At 42.6% G+C, this 18,556-nt stretch overlaps 1 protein-coding gene across 2 annotated transcripts in view; it reads right to left on the minus strand.

Annotated features, from left to right (window-relative positions):
* The window catches only part of LOC136867003 (organic cation transporter protein), a 231,084-nt gene extending 212,939 nt beyond the window's left edge, over nt 1–18,145 (minus strand). Inside the window, exon 1 of one of the 2 annotated variants that reach the window (XM_068226994.1) lies at nt 18,092–18,145. The gene's annotated coding sequence lies outside the window, so the exon portion shown is untranslated. The remainder of the gene's footprint in view (nt 1–18,091) is intronic. The other variant, XM_067144101.2, reaches the window with a different exon arrangement.
* Nucleotides 18,146–18,556: the final 411 nt, after the last annotated feature.

The following is an 18,556-nucleotide window of genomic DNA, read 5'->3' on the forward strand; positions in this document are numbered from 1 at the left end:
CTATTTGAAGACCTCATCTAGGGATACTCCAGAATAAGGGCCGTTTCATACTTGGCGCCTGATTACGGCGACCGGAAGCGCCGACAGGGAAGCTCGAGTAAATCCCCTCTTGCCGCGTGATAGTCAACCGCGCTACTTGGTCACCGACTCGGCTATGTGCCAGTATTTATGATAAGTTTCCAGGCAGAGGAACGTCTCTCGTTGCTCTTGTTAATGTCGAATAGAAAGCACAAAAGGAAGTGTTCTAGGCTTCATTCACAACCTGCCCTGAGAGATCACTTGGAAAAGTTGCCTTACAGATCGGTTCAGCTGCATTACAGCAGCTTTGTTCCTCAAATAATATTGCGTATTTTCAGTTTTACCGCGCGGTCACATTGTTTCCTATTATATTGATGCACTGGGTCTAATTAAACTCTTATATGAATGATGTACCGAGTCAAGTGGACTATATAATCACTTCTTTTACAATATACCTTATAAATCAATCAATCAATCAATCAATCAATCAATCAATCAATCAATCAATCAATCAATCAATCAATCAATCAATCAATCAATCAATCAATCAATCAATCAATCAATCAATCAATCAATCAATCAATCAATCAATCAATCAATCAATCAATCAATCGCCACTGATCTGTCACCCAGGTGGCAGATTCCCTGCCTGTTTTTACCTAGTACTTTATTAAATAATTTCAAAGAATTTGTGAATTTGGTGAACATCTCCCTTGGTAAATTATTACAATCTCTCCTCTTCCTATAAACGAATATTTGGCCTAATTTGTCCTTTTGAATTCCAAATTTATCTTAATAATATCGTGATCTTTCCTTCTTTTAAATACAGTACTCAAACTTATTTGTCTACTAATGTCATTCCACGCCATCTCTTCACTGAGAGCTTGGGATATACTACTTAGTCGAGCAGCTTGTCTCCTTTCTCCCAACTCTTCGCAGCGTAACCTTTTCCACCTTTTCGTAATGCTATTCTTTTGTCAGAAATCACCCAGAACTCATCGAGATGCTTTTCTTTGAATTATTTCCAGTTCTCGAATCAAGTAATGAGGGTCCCAAACACGAAAACCATACTCCAGTTGGCGTCCGCTCTTGTTATTGTCGAATAGAAGGCACGAAAGGAAGTCGGGTAGACTCCATACACATCCTGTGTTGAAAGGTCGCTTGGAAAAGTTGCTTTACAATTCTGTTCAGTTGAATTACAGCAGCTTTGTTCCCCGAATAACACTGTGTGTATTTAGTTTTACCGTGCGGTCACATTGTTCCTTAACATATTGTTACAATGGATTTAATTAAACTCTTATGTAATAATGATCTACCGAGACAAGTGGACCACATAAATACTTATTTTTCGATGTATATTATCTTTTGTGGATGGCGGCGATCCCTACGACGGATGTTGACTTTAGAAATGTCCGTACTGAAGAGCCCTCAGAGGTCATCTAGACAAAAGGGCTTGAGTAGGGACAAACGAGGAAATTATTAGGATAAGTTTCAGATGTCCGTCTCTGTGTCTAAATGGTTAGCATGCTGGCCTTTGGTCCAGAAGGTCACGGGTTCGTTTCTCGGCCAGGGGGGATTTTAACCTTCATTGGTTAATTCCGATGGCTCGGGGACTGGGTGTGTGATACGTCTTCAGCATTAGAATTCATCACAGACAGGGCCCCATCCTCACAGCCGTACAGATCACCTATAGGGTGCCAGCTCGAACGACCTGCACCAGGCCCCTTAGGAGGCCACACGCCATTATTAGTATTAGTTTCAGATTTCAAGTTCTTAACCCTAGAACTGGCAATGTTATCTTGTGGTGGCAGCCATTTTTGGCAGCTTTTACTTGTTTAAATATATACAAAATATCTGCAAGATATGAAATAAATTTGCGAAGTTTTATATATCTACAGAAAGCTAATACACTGAGGATCGTCGTGGCGACGCGAAATTACACAAAAGTTTTGACTAGAAAAATGTACAGTATGTTCCAAAAGTGTAATTCCTAGATTCAAAGTAAATGAAAACCTACAACCTGTTTTCCAGTCAGTGATCGGGTCAGGGATGGAATGAATGACGCCCCCATCTTGCGGCGAGGATAGGAATTGTGCCGGCTGCCGAGGCCTGTCACACTCCTCTGGGGCAATGATTAATGACTGACAGATGAAATAAAATTTTATTGGAGAGTGTTCCTGGAATAAAAGACGGCAGGTAAAACCGGAGTACCCGGAGAAAAACCTGTCCTGTCTCCGCTTTGTCCAGCAAAAACCTCACGTGGATTGACCGAGATTTGAACCACGGTATCCAGCTGTGAGAGGCGGGCACGCTACCGCCTGAGCCACGGAGGAATATAGATTCCAAATAATAGTAATAACATTTTCGATCACATGTACAGAAATGTGGAATATGTCACAAGCAAAGAGAGATATACGGATTGTCAATAGTGTTTGATGCACTAGCAAACGTTTCATCACTCTGAGAGGTATATTCTTGAAAATAGTAGGGAAAATTTATTGGTGTGTATTCATTACGAGGCGTGACCTTAAAACACGTTGTTAAGATAGGTTGCGTTATGTGAGTTTCGTCATCGCTTTCATTTACCGACAATGATGCGAAGAAATGGCTGATAAACCTTCCAAATCTGACTCTGAATCTGTCGGTTCATTCTCAACAACCTCACACTCAGATGTGTTACCTTCATCTTCCAACATATTTCGCCATACTTCATCAATAATTTTCCGTAATAAAGTGAAGATACCATATAAACACACTGTACTAAAATGTATATGATCAATCAAATAACGATATATATACAGAAATAAATAAGTAGCGTGATTAGCTGCCATCCCCGAAGGCCCGGGTTCGATTCTCGGCTCTGCCACGAAATTTGAAAAGTGGTACGAGGGCTGGAACGGGGTCCACTCAGACTCGGGAGGTCAACTGAGTAGAGGGGGGTTCGATTCCCTCCTCAGCCATCCTGGAAGTGATTTTCCGTTGTTTTCCACTTCTCCTCCATGCAAATGCCGGGATGGTACCTAACTTAATGCCATGGCCGCTTCCTTCCCTCTTCCTTGTTTTTCCCTTCCAAATTTCCCATCCCCCGCAAGTCTGAAGCTCCAGGACACTGCCCTTGAAGCGGTAGATGTGGTATCCCTCGCTGTGTCCGAGGGAAAAACCGACCCTGGAGGGTAAACAGATTACGAACGAACGAAATAACTAGCACTGAATGGGACAATATGAAATAAAATGAAATGGAATAGCAAAGCATAGCCGTAAAGGTCTGTTTAAAAACGCTACACAAAAGGTGCTCAAACAGATCGTCGGAAAACTGCGCTGAGTTCTTTCTGTGAAATTGCACCCAAAGAGGTTGTAAATATGAATGAAACTGAACGCACGGCTGCTGTGGACATCGAGAACGACAAGATGTAGACTGTCATGACATTTATTGAAGACATGAGAAAATTACTGGAAGAAATACGAACTTGTAGAATATTCGACTGTGCCACTACAGCAGGGACCAATGTGTCGAATATTCCAGTCGTAGGGTTAAATAAACATAACTATTTGAGTGTAATCAGATAGAATCTGATGTTATTCTTCCAAGAACGAAACAGTCATTTTATAATTAAGTTGTTCCTTTCTCGGGTGTAAATCTCTTGCCATATGTTTTCTCATAAAGGTAATCACTCTAAGTTCGTTTCGACAGACGAAAGAACATAACAGTTATAAATTAACTGAGCAGAAACTTAAAAATATCCGACTCTGTGATGTAGTGGTTAGTGTGATTAGCTGCCACCCCCGGAGGTCGGGGTTCGATTCCCGGCTCTGCCACGAAATTTGAAAAGTGGTACGAGGGCTGGAACGGGGTCCACCCAGCCTCGCGAGGTCAGTAGAGGTGGGTTCGATTCCCACCTCAGCCATCCTGGACGTGGTTTCCCACTTCTCCTCCAGGCAAATATGCCGGGATGGTACCTAACTTAAGGTCACGGCCGCTTCCTTCCCTCTTCCTGGTATATCCCTTCCAATCATCCCATCCCCCCGCAAGGCCCCTGTCCAGCATAGCAGGTGAGGCCGGCTGGGCGAGGTCCTGGTCATCCTCCCTAGTTGTATCCCCCGACCCAGAGTCTGAAGCACCAGGACACTGCCCTTGAGGCGGTAGAGGTGGGATCCCTCGCTGAGTCCGAGGGAAAAATCAACCCTGTAGGGTAAACAGATTACGAAAGAAAAAGAAACTTAAAAATGAGGAAATGGCTCAGATATTACAAAACAATCTGGCGTGGCCTTTATGGACACTTTGGTTATGACGTGATGGGAGTAGGTTGTCCATGTGACATCCAGCGTATTTTCAAGGAGGGCAGCAGTCGGTCATTACACTTTTATCTTAAATACAGTCCCTTCACCCATTATTTCATTTATACACTAACTAAGACTGCATATATTCTTCCTGGGTTAATGACAGAGAATGAAAGTCGTATTGCCGTCATAAATCAGGGAGCTTGTGCAGTGTCTTCAGGTGGGCTTTGTGCGAGTACTGTTTATAGACCATGGCATCAACACAATGCAGAAGGTGAAATACTTAAAAGTGCAAGTCATTCTACGACGTACCTTTCAGAAATGAGCATCTAATTCTAGAAAAGCATCCAAGAACGTTAGAGGACGCTAGTAGGGAGCGCTCTTTAACCGGACAAAACAAGGAAGTCATCAGTTCTTCTGGAATATCTTAACCGATTCCAACTGATTATACCCTGTGAGTGGGGGCAGTAGAATAACCCTCACGGTATGCCTTGCCTGTCGTGTGAGGCGACTAAAGGGGGCTCCAGGGGCTCTGAAGTTTGGAGCGTGGGTTGGCAACCACGGGGCCCTTAGCTCAGTCTCTCCTGTCGGTGGGGCGGTAGAATAACAACCACGGTATCCCCTGCTATCGTAAGAGGGGACTAAAATGGGCACTAGGGGCTCTTAACTTGGGATCGTGGGTTGGCAACCACGGGGCTCTCAGCTGAGTTCTGGAATTGCTCCTCACTTTCATCCATCCTATCCGACCCCTCTTGGTCAACTCGTGTTCTTTTCCGACCCCGAAGCTATTATGTTTCCGAGGGCTAGGGAGTCATTCATTTTCACGCCCTTCGTAGCCCTTGTTTTTTTTGGCCGATGCCTTCATTTTTCGAAGTGTCGGATTCCTTCCATGTTTCTCTCTGATTAGTGTTATACAGAGGTTGGTTGCCTAGTTGCACTTCCTCTTAAAACAATAATTACCACCACCACCACCACTGCAAGTGATTATGAGTAACAGCAAGGTCACGCACGTGCCGCATTCTCGTAATGGTATAAGTGATAACATGATACGGTATTCTTCTTCAAATACTGTGAAGATCTATGGTTATGTTAAGTACTAGACATACAGCAACAAAGTTACAGTCTAAAGGTCTCTTAGATACTCATACGTGACGTAATTAGTAAAATTCCTTCACCTTTGTTTGAGGATTTTTGCAAAGAAACATTGGCAGCATTCAGAAAGACTATTTCTTTGCGGGTCATACTCACGAACAGTTATACAGATTAATCGAGATCTAGATTTACTGACCAATTTCTGTTACCCAGTTTAATTATTATGTTATGGCCTATCCCACAATGTTCACCTCCGTACTATAAGTTTTAGCACTGGTAGTTGCCGTCCGCGAAGAACTGGGTTCCGTTCCCGTCTAACGCCAGGACTGTAATATTGTCAGGAGGGCTGGTTAACTTCACTCCATTCTTCAGCCCGAAAGCTGGAATAGATCCTCAACAGCTCTTCCATTAGCCACCATTAGCTGTCATAGAAGGCCTAGACATCACTGAATAGGCGTACTAGGGAAATGAGGAGTGATGCAGTTTCCCGTTGCTTTCCTCGCTAACCCAATATTTGATATTACCCCACTGAAATGCATGCACCAACCGACTCTATGAGCAACATTTTCACACCATTCATAGCAGGAACTGGCTGCATAAGGAATGGTATTATTAGCATCACTCATACCTCAATCACTTTCATATTGTCAGAGCCAAGGATAAAACTAAGACAGATCAATGAAAAGAACAAAATCGTTCTAGTCCACACCAGAAGACGTAGAGCACTGTAAACACTAGATCACGCCAGCAAAGGCATGAGGGTTGGTATGTGGTTAAAAATGTTACATGCAGCTTACCTCTGTTGCTTTGTGCCGGAAAAGAGCTGCGCAGCCTCGGAATAATAGTTGAATTTAATAACAGTAATTTTTATTAAATATCCTCCAAAAAGTCATCATCTCTAATACCAAATGCGGGAAATTGAATCAAATATTTAGAATTTGTGTAGTTTACCATAACCAATTGATCAGAAAATACTGAGCAATAATATAGATCGCTTCTTCAGTGTTCATATGGAGGGAGGGAGTGTGTAATCCTGTTGACTGTAATTTGTTCGTCGGATGGAGACGTTAAGCATTAGCTTTATTAGAATGCGCAAGGTTTCACGCTCTCCCCACTGCATTATCATCATCATCATTATGACCTCTTATCCAGTCGTGCAAGTAACTAATGGGCGTCAAATAGAAAGATGTGCACAACAGTAAGCTGAAAATGTCCACGGACACTCCTGCAACTAAAAGCCATACGGTAAGAAATGTAAAAAGCACCGCGGGTAAGTTTGTATTATATCTTTGTTGAGTACTCAGCCGGAAGGTTGGTAGGATAGAACGAGTTTCTTAACAAACTTTTTTACATTATTTTCGTCTCCTGTTGAATACACAAAACAAACAAACCTCATGGCGGTACAGATCTGATGGGCCTTGGCGTACCCACGTGACAGCTACTCAGACCGAAAGCCTGCAGGTTCCGAGAGTGATTTTTGTTTTTGCAAGTTTCTTTAGGTCGCACCGATCCAGACAGGTCTTATGGCGACGATGGGACAGGATAGGACTAGGAGTGGGAAGAAAGCGGCCGTGGCCTTAATTAGGTACAGCCCTAGCATTTGCCTGGTGTGAAAATGAGGAAACCACGGAAAACCATTTTTCTTTTGCTATTTGCTTTACGTCGCACCGACACAAAGATATGTCTTATGGCGACGATGGGATAGGAAAGGCCTAGGACAGGGATGGCGAACCTATGCCACGCGTGTCACTAGGTGACACGCGAACACGATTTCGGTGGCACACCACACGCATATTAACGTTTGTATGCACGTCTTGTTCTACAGACTATACATACCTCATGCATCATATATTCATAATGTTTCAGGTTTAAAAAATAAGTACCGAAAATCTAATTTCAAGTTCCATTCAGACGTGCATTATGGCAACACTGATAGAGATAAATGTCAGATGAATTCGCTCACCCACATCAGTCAATTACTGAAGTTTGGCTTGTGTTAGCATAAGTGTTTATCGTTTTGAATTCCGTAAGACCAATAGTTGCTAAGAGATTATCCCTATTTTGAGATTAGGAAAATCTATCGCACTTTATTTCAAAGCCTGATATTGCACACTTGAGTGATATTAAGGTTTTTTTTTGAGTGGCAGTTTAGAAATGGACCTGACTGAATTTCAAGATACCAGTCAAGGGTGAACAAATTCTTACAGCTTAGTAAAGCATTGGTGAAAATCGAGTGTGCTTTTGATGGTGAATACTCTCTCCAGAAACCGGAGAACTTAATACTTGAACAGTGGAACAGCCTCGTCCATGAAGAAACTTGAGCGCTACTTACCCATACACCTGCGAGCTACTATTTTCTACGATGAACGTTGTGAACAGTTAGAAACTATCTTGGTTCAGACCTAAGTGCTTCTTGCTTGTTATTGAAGACAAGAAGTTATGAACCTAACATAAATGTCATCGCTACTAAGATTCAGCAACAAGTTTCACGCTAAATTTGAGAATGATATTTCACTGAAAGTGCTTTGGCAATACTAGTCATCTTGATTTCTATATATAACAATACTTGATGACGAAGTGTGTTACAATGGACACTTAATATATACTTTTTAAAATAATGTTAGGTATTCTTAAATCGTACACATTTAAACATGTATATTTGTGGTATTGGTAAAATACGACCACGGAACATGCAATCAAATGTAGTATTTTACAATGTAATTTACTGAGCTAGAAATCCATATGTAAAAACATATTATGGAACATAACTTGGAATTAGGGATGGAAGTCGGGGAATGGGTGGTCGCGGGTTGTAACCATTCGAAAGGAAAATAACAAGTGGCACAGTAGACAGTTGAGAATAATAAATCAGACTTAAAATGGCACACCAATTGGAAAAGGTTCGCCATCCCTGGCCTAGGAAGTGGAAGGAAGCGGCCGTGGCCTTAATTAAGGTACACCCCCAGCATTTTCCTGGTGTGAAAATGGGAAACCACGGACAACCACCTTCAGGGCTGCCGACAGTGGGGTTCGAACCCATTATCTCCTGATTACTGGATACTGGCCGCACTTAAGCGACTGCAGCTATCGAGCTCTGTAGAGTGAAGTTTATTAAATCAGATTTTTAACGGATACGTTGAAATACAGATAATAATCGTAAAAAATATAGCTTCGTAAGCGCGCGAGCAGGGCACTACTTTCTAAGTTCACATCGCGTGTCTCACCACATCATTTTCTACAGACAGACTTTCACTCTCCTTTATAATGGGAGTAGAAGGAGATTCCATTCATAGAGTAAATTCTAGTTTGTAATAGTGAATCACTTAATTGAAATAACTGCGAAATGTGGTGCAACAAACCATTGCTGTCAGAATAACCCAGCAGGATCCTGTAGAGTTGTGGTCGGGACAGAACATCGTTCCCCTGACACACATTATTGTAGTACGGTACTTAAAACGTCAGCATCTTCTTTCTCTCCATCCAATTGCGCAATATGCGGTACAGTCACTTCTCGTTAAAATGAGTCGAAGAAATGAAATGGCGTATGGCTTTTAGTGCCGGGAGAGTCCGAGGTAATGTTCGGCTCGCCAGGTGCAGGTCTTTTGATATGATCTCCGTAGGCGACCTGCGTGTCGTGATGAGGATGAAGTGATGATGAAGACGACACACACACGCACACGCACACACACACACACACCTAGTCCCCGTGCCAGAGAAATTAACAAATTAAAGTTAAAATTCACAACCCTGCCAGGAATTGAACCCGGGACCCCTGTGACCAAAGGCCAGCACGCTAACCATTTAGCCATGGAGCCAGACAATGAGGCTATGATCCATACCTGTCTCTTAGTTGACACCTGTCAACTATTTGGAAATAACCTCGACTGGTTACATGTACAGGTAGACTTGGTTATACGTTCCGAATTCGCGTAAATCGGGAATCATTTGATATGTAAAGTTTAACATTGAAACGCACAATAATAATATAAAATCTGCATACAAATTCTTGGCTTTACTTTGAACATCAACTCCAGAGAGAGGTATGTATTTTTGGTTGTGATGCACAATTCAATCCATTCCTTCCATCTCTTTCCAACGAGATTTGGTCACTCTAGGCACACTTTATGTTAGTAGAAGTTTGAGGAGTGTTTTAAATTGACCCCGCATTGTCACGAATAGTTCCCACAGTGGATTCATTAAGTCCTAGGGCACGCTGAATGTCAACAATACGCTCACCTTTCTCATAGCGGTCCAAAATCTTTGCTTCTAACGAATACGACTTTGGTACACGCTTCTTTCCTTCGACAGGCACACTTCCTTTCCACTTACCCGGCGTTTTAAATATGAAACCTGTCAAGTGCAACCTCACACCTCTACCAGGACGACCTGACGATTCACGTCTTGACAAACACGGCAGAAGATGCGCGTAGAGAGATACGTTTGCCCCGTTTAACATTGGTGCAACCGAGCTCGATAGCTGCAGTCGCTTAAGTGCGGCCATTATCCAGTATTCGGGAGATAGTAGGTTCGAACCCCACTGTCGGCAGCCCTGAAAATGGTTTTCCGTGGTTTCCCATTTTCACACCAGGCAAATGCTGGGGCTGTACCTTAATTGAGGCCACGGCCGCTTCCTTCCCATTCCTAGGCCTTCTCTGTCATATCGTCGCCATAAGACCTATCTGTGTCGGTGCGACGTAAAGCAACTGGCAAAAAAAAAAAAAACATTGGTGCGCGAAGTAGTGTACCTACGTTACAGGATTCGGCAGGCAGATCTGTTCCCGCATTAAGCCATTGCAGCTTCCACGCGCTGTTAACAAATGGTAGCACTAGACTCAAAACCAAAATCTCGTATATGCGAAATTGCGGATAAGGGGATTTACCTGTGCATAACAACATCAAACTGATCATATTATTATTACTAATGTTCGGATGTTGAGGAAAATCATATTTCTTTCCTGAGCACATTTTACCAGATATCTGAAAAACAACATGAATGATGGGTTCCTGACCCCATTCAAAAGAATTTTATACTGCATATACATGCATATTCAGGCCATTTTTATTGCGTTGTTCATTTTAATGATACATGCTCATATTTGGTTATGTGTTGAATATATTTGTTTCAAGTGAGGCGTTGTTTTTAACAAGGTACGTTATCTGCGTCGAGTTTCAAACATGATTTTCTAAATACTGTAGTGGAATTTTCTTCCTTTTCCGGAAACAGATGGGTAGCAGATTAAGAAGATATGATAACGAAATAAAAGAGATACTGGTAGGGATATATTGCACCGTTTTCACTTCGGGATATGGGTGCATTATGCCAACAGATACGACAAGAAGCATGCTAATACTTCGGTTTCTTTAGTTTGTTTTTAGGGAAACTGACTGAGATCAGCATTTCAGGGCTATGATACTGAATGAATAAATGAGTGAATGAATTAATGAATAATAATAATAATAATAATAATTTTGTGTGGCTATTTATAGCCGAGTACAGCCCTTGTAAAGCAGAACCTCCGATGAGGGTGGGCGGTATCTGCCATGTTTAGGTAACTGCGTGTTATTGTGGTGGAGGTTAGTGTTATGTGTGGTGTGTGAGTTGCAGGAATGTTGGGGACAGCACAAACACCCAGCCCCGAGCCACTGGAAATAACCAATGAAGGTTAAAATCCTCGACCAGGCCCGGAATCGAACCCGGGACCCTCTGAACCGAAGGCCAGTACGCTGACCATTCAGCCGACGAGTCGGACAATTAATGAATGTTTTAATGAATTTATGAAGTTTTAACGATCCTACTATAACTCTGTTAATTTGCATGGTTAAAAGTGTCTGCTGTTTTATCACTAATCACTTTTTGAGACGTTTGATGTTAGTAATACTATAATACTTGCTACATATCCCTAAGTTGCTTAAGCCACATTTAGGTAACTTTTAGTGCATATTTCCTTGTACAGTAGCCTATATTTCGTAATTCTTTTGTTCATTAACTTCTGACGTAACGGTTGGTGTTATTAGCTGCCGTCCTAGGGGGCCCGGGTTCGATTCTGGGTACTGCCAGAAATTTAAGAATGCCAGGAGGGCTGGTATGTGGCACATGAAGCTTACCTCCATTAGGGGTGTGTCTGAAAAGAGCTGCATACCTCGGGATGAGGACACGAGTTCACCGTTTTATAAATACGGCCATCTGTTGGCAACGTTTACATGGCATACCTGTCCTGTCACGCAGACTAATGCCCTTGTCCTTGAACTCTAACCAAAGATCCTAAGTCCTTAGCTTATCCTTCCTCGCTATTTCGCTTAAATGTTCCTTGGCTTCGCCAGTCGCTTTCTGGGTGTAATTGATACTTCACTCCCGCGGCCTTTTTCCTAAATGTTGTTGTGTCCTGTATCTCTTTCTCCTCGACACCCACTTCTGCTAGATCCTTGCGCACCTGTGTAAGACATCCAGTCGGTTCTTTCTACTATACTTGCAGATGGCTATTATTATTGTTGTTGTTGTTATTATTATCATTTAGACTTTCACGGCCCGTATAACTATTCATGATGTATATTTTGGGTTTATGCGGTGTAATGAACTATATAAACACTCGGAACCTTGCCTTTCTTCAGAGAAATGAAACAGATAAATGAAACATGACGCATCAAAGGTTGCTAGGAGAAAGCAGCAAGAATCTTAAAATCGTGGCCTAAGATGTAGAGCGGACGCAATTTTAGCCCCATGCTAGGGACAACGATGGGAACAATAAAGCATAGCATCATTCTCTAATGGTTCTGATAACAGATAGCCCTGGTTCACCGAGGTTGTAGCCTGTATCGCGGTTGAAATTATATGGGTGTTTACGTATTTCAATCGCCCTAAGATGTAGAGAGGACGCAATTTTAGCCCCATGCTAGGGACATCGATGGGAACAATAAAGCATAGCATCATTCTCTAATGGTTCTGATAACAGGTAGCCATGGTTCACCGAGGTTGTAGCCTGTATCGCGGTTGAAATTATATGGATGTTTACGTATTTCAATCGCCTCCATAATATTGTGTAAAATAATATAGCCCTAGAAACGTCAGTGTTAACCCATTTACACTTAGCATAACATCCAAACAAACTATGATTTTATTTCAGCTTCGCCTTAAGTGAGACATAATGTCTAGAGTCTGGAATTTTAGCCAGTAAGACGTTAGAATGGAAATTTAGTGAAGCAAATAACAAGAATACTTTAGCCAACACAGGGTTGATGCTATGAGTATTGCATAAACATCAGCTTATTGCGGTTCGCCCGGAAGGACGTGGGTTCGAATCCCTGTCAAGAAGTCGTAAATTTTGAGAAACGAGATTCCCACTTCACTTTTGCGAAACGATCGCCTCGAACTCGCTCCCAGGAAACATGTGTACCAGGTTAATTCCTGGGGGCAAAGGCGGCCGGGCGTAGAGCGTAGAGCTAACCACTCAACCCCATCAAGTTCCCGGGTTACGGATAATGGAAGCCTTTACCTTCCAAACCTCCAAGGGCCTTCACGGCCTGTACGGAGATGACTTTGCTTTTTGCTTTTTGTACGGCCTATCAGAAACTCTAGAATTTATGTTACTGTCGCTAGAGTGTGCAAGTGCTGGTTAGCCAACACTTCCTGAAAAATCAAATTAACTTGCATTCTTAACTTCTTCTTCTACCGCTTTTCCCACACCAATGGGGTCGTTGGGTGTGAACTGCGTCCTCACCCTATATGGAGTGATGTAATCACTATTGCGTGTTTCTGTGGTGGTTGGTAGTGTGGTAGGTTGGCTGAACATGAAGAAAAGAGACACACAAAACATCCAGTCCCCGAGCCAGGAGAATTAATCAGAAGCGATTAAAATCCCCGACCCTTCCGGGAATCGAACCCCGGACCCTATGATGCGAAGGCCAGTACGCTTATCATTCAGCCAACGAGTCGGACAATAGCCAAGGTAACCTTCCATATTAAATAATATATACCCTGCTGGTAGCACAGTTTTTTCTTGTTAACCGAGTGTTCGTGTTAATCAAGTTTTATTGTATAGTAAAATTAATCATCATCATCATCATCATCATCATCTGTTTACCCTCCAGGTTAGGTTTTTCCCTCGGACTTAGTGAGGGATCCCACCTCTACCGCCTCAAGGGCAGTGTCCTGGAGCTTCAGACTCTTGGTCGGGGGATAAAACTGGGGAGTATGACCAGTACCTCGCCCAGGCGGCCTTACCTGCTATGCTGAACAGGGGCCTTGTGGAGGGATGGGAAGATTGGAAGGGATTGGAAAGGAAGCGGCCGTGGCCTTAAGTTAGGTATCATCCCGGCATTCGCCTGGAGGAGAAATGGGAAACAACGGAAAACCACTTCCAGGATGGCTGAGGTGGGAATCGAACCCACCTCTACTCAGTTGACCTCCCGAGGCTGAGTGGACCCCGTTCCAGCCCTCGTACCACTTTTCAAATTTCGTGGCAGAGCCGGGAATCAAACCCGGGCCTCCGGGGGTGGCAGCTAATCACGCTAACAACTACACCACAGAGGCGGACTTAGTAAAATTAATACTTTGATATATTTGTACTTGGAAAGGTAAACACTGTCCACGGAGAGGAGATCAAAACTGAGATTTTCCGATGATATTTTATCCAAGTCTGCCGAAGATGTGGAGAACTTGCTGAATGGTATGGGTACAGTCTTGGAGAATGAGTACGAGCTGAAGATAAAGAAATCGAAAACAAAAGTAAAGGAGTGCACTCGTACGAAGTGAGATGATGCACGAAAGATTGCATTAGGAAGTGAAGTCTTAAAGGAAGTAGATGAATATTGTTACTTGGGTAGTAGGATAACTAATTATGGCAGAAGTAAGGAGGACATAAAATGCAGACTTGCACAGGCAAGGAAGGCCTTCCTTAAGAAAAGAAATTTGCTCACTTTGATAAAGGAATTATAAAGATGGTTTTGAAGACTTTCGTGCGGAAGTGAAATATGGATGTCCGCCTCTGTGGTGTAGTGGTTAGCGTGATTAGCTGCCACCCCCGGAGGCCCGGGTTCGATTCCTGGCTCTGCCACGAAATTTAAAAAGTGGTACGAGGGCTGGAATGGGGTCCACGCAGCCTCGGGAGGTCAACTGAGTAGAGGTGGGTTCGATTCCCACCTCAGCCATCCTGGAAGTGGTTTTCCGTGGTTTCCCACTTCTCCTCCAGGCGAATGCCGGGATGGTACCTAACTTAAGGCCACGGCCGCTTCCTTCCCTCTTCCTTGTCTATCCCTTCCAATCTTCCTCTCCGTCCACAAGGCCCCTGTTCAGCATAGCAGGTGAGGCAGCCTGGGCGAGGTACTGGTCATACTCCCCAGTTGTATCCCCCGACCAAGAGTGTGAAGCTCCAGGACACTGCCCTTGAGCCGGTAGAGGTGGAATCCCTCGCTAAGTCCGAGGGAAAACCGAACCTGGAGGGTAAACAGATGATGATGATGATGATGATATAGGAATTATAAAAAGAGTTTTGAAGACTTTCGTCTGCAGCGTGGCATTGTACGGAAGTGAAATATGGATGATAACCAGCTCACAAAGAAAGAGAATAGAAGCTTTTTAAGTGTCTTATTATAGAAGAATACTTAAGGTGAGATGGATAGATCGAATTACGAATGAATAGAATTGGCGAAATTGGAGCAGAAGAAGAGATGATAGGGCACGTCTTAAGACACCAAGGTCTTGTTCAGTTAATTTTCGATGGAAGAGTAGGCGGTAAAAAGGGTTGGGTTAGGCCAATGTATGAATATATCAAACAGATTAGAATAGATGTAGCATGTAGTAGTTGCGAAGTAATGAAAAGGTTAGCACAGGATAGGGCGGAATGGTGGGCTGCATCAAATCAGTCTATTGACTGATGAACCAAACAACAACGTTAATATATTGTACGTGTTAGTAAATTGAGTTCGTAGAGTTTGAAATTTCGTTCATCACACAAAGTATAAGTGCTTTATATAACTTAAATCATCATCATCATCATCATCATCGTCTGTTTACCCTCCAGGTTCGGTTTTTCCCTCGGACTCAGCGAGGGATCCCACCTCTACCGCCTCAAGGGCAGTATCCTGGAGCTTCAGACTCTTGGTCGGGGATACAACTGGGGAGTATGACCAGTACCTCGCCCAGGCGGCCTCACCTGCTATGCTGAACAGGGGCCTTGTGGAGGGATGGGAAGATTGGAAGGGATAGGCAAGGAAGAGGGAAGGAAGCGGCCGTGGCCTTAAGTTAGGTACCATCCCGGCATTCGCCTGGAGGAGAATTGGGAAACCACGGAAAACCACTTCCAGGATGGCTGAGGTGGGAATCGAACCTACCTCTACTCAGTTGACCTCCCGAGGCTGAGTGGACCCCGTTCCAGCCCTCGTACCACTTTTCAAATTTCGTGGCAGAGCCGGGAATCGAATCCGGGCCTCCGGGGGTGGCAGCTAATCACGCTAACCACTACACCACAGAGGCGGACTTATAACTTTAATACTGCACTATATACCGAGCTCGATAGCTGCAGTCGCTTAAGTGCGGCCAGTATCAAGTATTCGGGAGATAGTAGGTTCGAGCTCACTGTCGGCAGCTCTGCATGTGTTTTTCCGTGGTTTCCCGTTTCCACAGCAGGCAAATTCTGGGGCTGTACCTTAAATAATGCCACGTTTGCTTCCTTCCCACTCCTAGCTCTTTCTGTCCCATCGTTTCCATAAGACCTATCTGTGTGGGTGCGATGCAAAGCAACCTATAACAATTACTGCACTGTCAGTGTATTTCTACTGTGCATACATCCTCATCAGTAGAGCCCAGAAGTTCATGCATTTATTTTGGCTAAAATAGGCAAGCGAATAAGCACTTCAAATTCAGTAAAGAGGCAGTAGTGTAATGAAGATAGACATTTAAAAATGACGAAAATTGCCTCTAAAATAAGGCTTTTAATACACATCTGCATCACATTATAGTATTTATTCCTACACAACAAGTACGGGACCCGGAAATCCTATCTAAACTTCCAGAATGATTTTGTGTAATACGAAAATTTCTTTAGTTCAGATGTCATCTTTCATCTATTAAATTGTTCTCCTTACTACTAATACAGCATATTGGAATTATATTTTAATTTTATTTCCACTGATTAATTTTAATGCGTAAATAATAGCAGAAAATATACATACAATTAAAAAAGGTAAACAAGGCATTACACTTTCAAACAGTCAACGGAAACTACATTAGACAAAATAGGGTGAAATGGTTGAACTGTTCCTACTGTTCACAAATGAGGAGCGTTTTATCAAAACTCGAAAAATGCAAAAATTTTCCAAATTAAGTTATGCATACTAATGTTATCTGTTTGACCTTTCTCACCATCCTGTGCAATCATTGTTTGCATAAGTCGACATTTGCCTTGTATAGAAGTGGTTGAAGTCACTAGGGTTTTGCACAAGTCGATATATGCTCTAGCAATGTTAAAGCAAAACTCGATAAATGCAGTTAACTGTTAAACACTTGGCATTCTCATAGATAATCGGAAGTGTTACTCTGTGGAACAATGGAACGCCGGAGTCTGCTATTGAAAGGATATAGTCTTCGAACTAAAATCCTCTGCTTTATCAAAGAAAATATTGTGAGCAAAGAAAAGGAGAAGGATGTTCAAACTCTGCTGAATTAAAAAAAAATACCGGATGATGTTGTGGACTTACACACGGTCGTGTTAGAAGACAAGTAACAGGCTTCTTATGGCTATGTGTTTGTTTTGATGAGTTCTTAAACATTAATTGAGTGGACTTTATTTTGTAAGACTTAAGTTTAATTTAACCTGTTTGATATTAATGTGTTCATTCATTACAATAGGACTTATAATATAGGTTCATACCTTATTTTGTTTCAGACAATGGAGCTCAAAATTCAAAAAATATTATTCACAAAATAAGAAAAATAAAAATAAATAAATAATTCCATAAACAAATGTGTATCATTCAGTTAGAGTATTAATGTGAAGTTCCATTTTACCATAATATTGTCCGACTCGTTGGCTGAACGGTCATCGTACTGGCCTTCGGTGCAGAGGGTCCCGGGTTCGATTCCCGGCCGGGTCGGGGATTTTAACCTTAATTGGTTAATTCCTATGGCACGGGGGCTGGGTGTATGTGTTGTATTCATCATCATTTCATCCTCATCACGACACGCAGGTCGCCTACGGGAGTCAAATAGAAAGACCTGCACCTGGCTAGCCGAACCCGTCCTGGGATATCCCGGCACTAAAAGCCATACAACATTTCATTTACCAGAATATTTGCATATATCGACTTTTGAAAAAACTTGAGAAAATTATCTTCTAATCTTACCTCATCCACCATAAGTTTTAACAAGTTCTATTCAAGTACCGTGCTTGTCTCCATTGGAACTAATATCTACGAAAATTTGAAATGTTTCATGTATATGCTTCGAAGTGAAAATAAAAAAAAAACCTGGAAAATGATGTTTGCTGCAAATTCCGAGTTTTGAAGAAAATGCTCCTCAAATGTACAAAGACAGGTTTCTCCCTGTTTGACACTTGGATATATCCCTCCAGATAAAAACGGCTAAATGATTATCATCATCAAACTTAGGATATGCAAATTAATAATTGACCCATGTTCCATTGAGGTCTGTCTAACTAAGAGATAATGGATGAACGGGAAGTATGACCTTGTTCCATGACACTGGCCTTACCTGGCTGCGCGCTGCTCCGAGGTGCTCTCTTCAGCAGTCACTGATACACTCAGCACATCCCAGCGGCCGGTGAAAGTTGGTCCTCTATCGCGCCACACTCACTGCTTTCGCTTTCTTCCGCCTCTCATCAGGTTGGCTGCACTGAAACTCAGGGGTGTACAATGCTCTGTTCAGGGGGAAAGTACTGAAAATCACAGATCAAGAAAACTTTATTTCCCACCAGCAGAACTTATCGTCATTACATTATCGCGACAGACTTGACACTTAAACGTCACAAGGTAATTCCTTGAGTTTGCCCTAGACAGGTGCCGGGTTCGAACCCCACTATTTCCGAGGTTTCCTCTTTCACAAATTATTTCCATCGGCTGGAACTGAAAAGCAATAAGTAAATTTTCACTACTTTCTAGGAGAGAGAAAGAATGTTATTACCCAAACAGAATAAAATCACGACATTAATGTCCTGCA

The sequence above is a fragment of the Anabrus simplex genome, chromosome 3 (assembly GCF_040414725.1).
Source record: "Anabrus simplex isolate iqAnaSimp1 chromosome 3, ASM4041472v1, whole genome shotgun sequence".
NCBI lineage: Eukaryota > Metazoa > Arthropoda > Insecta > Orthoptera > Tettigoniidae > Anabrus > Anabrus simplex.